Genomic DNA, 4636 nt, shown 5'->3' with positions numbered 1-4636 from the left:
GCATCAATTTGAGCATCGTAGCAACTCTGCTTACATCACTGTGGCATCATTTCTTCGGTTATAAGCAACTCTCATGACATCACTTTAGCATGATTTTGAAATTACTATCAACTCTCACCACAACACTGTCAGCATAATTTCTTAGGTTAGTAGAAACTGTCATAACATCACTGTAGCATAATTTTGAGATTCATAGCAACTCTCACCACATCACTGTAGCATCATTTCTTAGGTAAGTAGCAACTCTCATTACATCACTGTAGCATCATTTTGCGGTTCGTAGCAACTCTCACTACACCACTTTAGCATTATTTTGAAATTAATAGCAACTCTCACCACATCACTGTAGCATCACTTCTTAGGTTTGTCGCAACTCTCATTACATCACTGTAGCATCATTTTGAGGTTCGTTGCAACTCTCACCACATCACTGTAGCATCATTTCTTTGGTAAGTAGCATCTCTCATTACATCACTTTAGCGTTATTTTGAAATTACTATCAACTCTCACCACATCACTGTAGGATCATTTCTTAGGTTTGTAGCAACTCTGATTACATCACTGTAGCATCATTTCTTAGGTTTGTAGCAACTCTCATTACATCACTCTAGCATCATTTGGACATTTGTAGCAACTCTCACTACATCACTGTCGCATCATTTTTAGGATAGTCGCAACTCTCGCGACATCACTGTCGCATCATTTTGAGATTCGTAGCAACTCTCACCACATCACTGTAGCATCATTTCTTAGGTAAGTAGCAACTCTCATTACATCACTGCAGCATCATTTTGAGGTTTGTAGCAACTCTCACGACATTACTGGAAGTATCAGTTTTAGGTTCGTAGCAACTTTCACCACATCACTGTAGCATCATTCTGCGGTTCGTAGCAACTCTCACTACACCACTTTAGCATTACTTTGAAATTAGTCTTAACTCTCACCACATCACTGTAGCATCACTTCTTAGGTTTGTCGCAACTCTCATTACATCACTTTAGCATCATTTTGAGGATCGTAGCAACTCTCACGACATTACTGTAGCATCATTTTGAGGTTCGTTGCAACGCTCACTAAATCACTGTCACATCATTTTGAGGATAGTCGCAACTCTCATTACATCACAGTAGCATCATTTTGAGATTCGTAGCAACTCTCATTACATCACTGTAGCATCATTTCTTAGGTAAGTAGCAACTCTCATATAACTGTAGCATCATTTTGAGGTTCGTAGCAACTCTCACCACATCACTGTAGCATCATTTCTTCGGTAAGTAGCAACTCTCATTACATCACTTTAGCATGATTTTGAAATTACGATGAACTCTCACCACATCACTGTAGCATCATTTCTTCGGTTTGTTGCAACTCTCATTCCATCACTGTAGCATCATTTTGAGGTTCGTAGCAACTCTCACCACATCACTGTAGCATCATTTCTTAGGTAGATAGCAACTCTCATGACATCACTGTAGCATCATTTGTTAGGTTTGTACCAACTCTCATTACATCACTCTGGCAGCATTTGGACATTTGAAGCAACTCTCACTACACCACTTTAGCATTATTTTGAAATTAGTAGCAAATCTCACCACATCACTGTAGCATCATTTTGAGGTTCGTCGCAACTCTCACCACATCACTGTAGCATCATTTCTTTGGTAAGTAGCATCTCTCATTACATCACTTTAGCGTTATTTTGAAATTACTATCAACTCTCACCACATCACTGTCAGCATCATTTCTTAGGTTTGTAGCAACTCTGATTACATCACTGTAGCATCATTTCTTAGGTTTGTAGCAACTCTCATTACATCACTCTAGCATCATTTGGACATTTGTAGCAACTCTCCTTACATCACTGTAGCATCATTTTTAGGATAGTCGCAACTCTCACGACATGACTGGAGCATCATTTTGAGATTCCTAGCAACTCTCATTACATCACTGTAGCATCATTTTGAGGTTCGTAGCAACTCTCACCACATCACTGTTGCATCATTTCTTAGGTAAGTAGCAACTCTCATTACATCACTGTAGCATCATTCTGCGGTTCGTAGCAACTCTCACTACACGACTTTAGCATTATTTTGAAATTAGTATCAACTCTCACCACATCACTGTAGCATCACTTCTTAGGTTTGTCGCAACTCTCATTACATCACTTTAGCATCATTTTGAGGATCGTAGCAACTCTCACGACATTACTGTAGCATCATTTTGAGGTTCGTAGCAACTCTCACCACATTACTGTAGCATCATTTATTAGGTAAGTTGCAACTCTCACCACATCACTGTCAGCATCATTTTGAGATTCGTATCAACTCTTACGACATCACTGTCACCTCATAGTGAGGATAGTTTCAACTCTCACCACATCACTGTAGCATCATTTTGAGGATCGTAGCAACTCTCACTACATCACTGTCGCATCATTTTGACATTTGTAGCAACTCTCATTTCATCACTGTAGCATTATTTCTTAGGTTAGTAGCAACTCCCATGACATCACTGTAGCATCATTTTGAGGTTCGTAGCAACTCTCACTACATTACTGGAAGCATCAATTTGAGCATCGTAGCAACTCTGCTTACATCACTGTGGCATCATTTCTTCGGTTATAAGCAACTCTCATGACATCACTTTAGCATGATTTTGAAATTACTATCAACTCTCACCACAACACTGTCAGCATAATTTCTGAGGTTAGTAGAAACTGTCATAACATCACTATAGCATCATTTTGAGATTCATAGCAACTCTCACCACATCACTGTAGCATCATTTCTTAGGTAAGTAGCAACTCTCATTACATCACTGTAGCATCATTTTGCGGTTCGTAGCAACTCTCACTACACCACTTTAGCATTATTTTGAAATTAGTAGCAACTCTCACCACATCACTGTAGCATCACTTCTTAGGTTTGTCGCAACTCTCATTACATCAATCTAGCATCATTTGGACATTTGTAGCAACTCTCCTTACATCACTGTAGCATCGTTTTTAGGATAGTCGCAAGTCTCACGACATTACTGGAGCATCATTTTGAGATTCCTAGCAACTCTCATTACATCACTGTAGCATCATTTTGAGGATCGTAGCAACTCTCACGACATTACTGTAGCATCATTTTGAGGTTCGTAGCAACTCTCAACACATCACTGTAGCATCATTTCTTAGATATGTAGCAACTCTCATTACATCACTGTAGCGTGATTTTGAAATTACTATCAACTCTCACCACATCACTGTCAACATAATTTCTTAGGTTAGTAGAAACTGTCATAACATCACTGTAGCATCATTTTGAGATTCGTAGCGACTCTCACCACATCACTGTAGCATCATATTGCGGTTCGTAGCAACTCTCACTACACCACTTTAGCATTATTTTGAAATTAGTATCAACTCTCACCACATCACTGTAGCATCACTTCTTAGGTTGGTCTCAACTCTCATGACATCACTTTAGCATCATTTTGTGGATCGGAGCAACTCTCAAGACATCACTGTCGCATCATTTTGAGGATAGTCGCAACTCTCACGACATTACTGTCACATCATTTTGAGATTCGTAGCAACTCTCATTACATCACTGTAGCATCATTTTGAGGTTTCTAGCAACTCTCACCACATCACTGTAGCATCATTTCTTAGGTAAGTAGCAACTCTCACCACATCACTGTCGCATCATTTTGAGGATCGTAGCAACTCCCACTACATTACTGTCACATCATTTTGACAATTGTAGCAACTCTCATTTCATCACTGTAGCATCATTTCTTACGTTAGTAGCAACTCCCATGACATCACTGTAGCATCATTTTGAGGTTTGTAGCAACTCTCACTGCATTACTGGAAACATCAATTTGAGCATCGTAGCAACTCTGCCTACATCACTGTAGCATCATTTCTTCGGTTATAAGCAACTCTCATTTCATCACTTCAGCATGATTTTGAAATTACTATCAACTCTCACCACAACACTGTCAGCATAATTTCTGAGGTTAGTCGCAACTGTCATAACATCACTGTAGAATCATTTTGAGGATTGTAGCAACTCTCACAACATCACTGTAGCATAATTTATTAGGTAAGTAGCAACTCTCATTACATCACTTTAGCGTGATTTTGAAATTACTATCAACTCTCACCACATCACGGTCAGCATCATTTTGAGATTAGTATCAACTCTTACTACATAACTGCCACCTCATTTTGAGGATCATAGCAGCTCTCACCAGATCACTGTCGCATCATTTTGAGGATCGTAGCAACTCTCACTACATCACTGTCGCATCATTTTGAGGATAGTTGCAACTCTCGCGATATTACTGTAGCATCATTTTGAGATTCGTTGCAACTCTCATTACATCACTGTGGCATCATTTTGAGGTTCGTAGCAACTCTCACTACATCACTGTCGCATCATTTTGAGGATAGTCGCAACTCTCACCACATCACAATAGCATCATTTCTTAGGTAAGCAGCAATGCACTCTAGCATCACTTCTTAGGTTTGTCGCAACTCTCATTACATCACTTTAGCATCATTTTGAGGATCGTAGCAACTCTCACTACATCACTGTAGCATCATTTCTTAGGTAAGTAGCAACTCTCATTACATTACTGTAGC

This window comes from Aulostomus chinensis, chromosome 1, assembly GCF_037954235.1.
Source record: "Aulostomus chinensis isolate RoL2024-O1b breed Wild chromosome 1, RoL_Achi_v1.0, whole genome shotgun sequence".
NCBI lineage: Eukaryota > Metazoa > Chordata > Actinopteri > Syngnathiformes > Aulostomidae > Aulostomus > Aulostomus chinensis.
Note: the sequence above shows the minus strand (reverse complement) of the source record.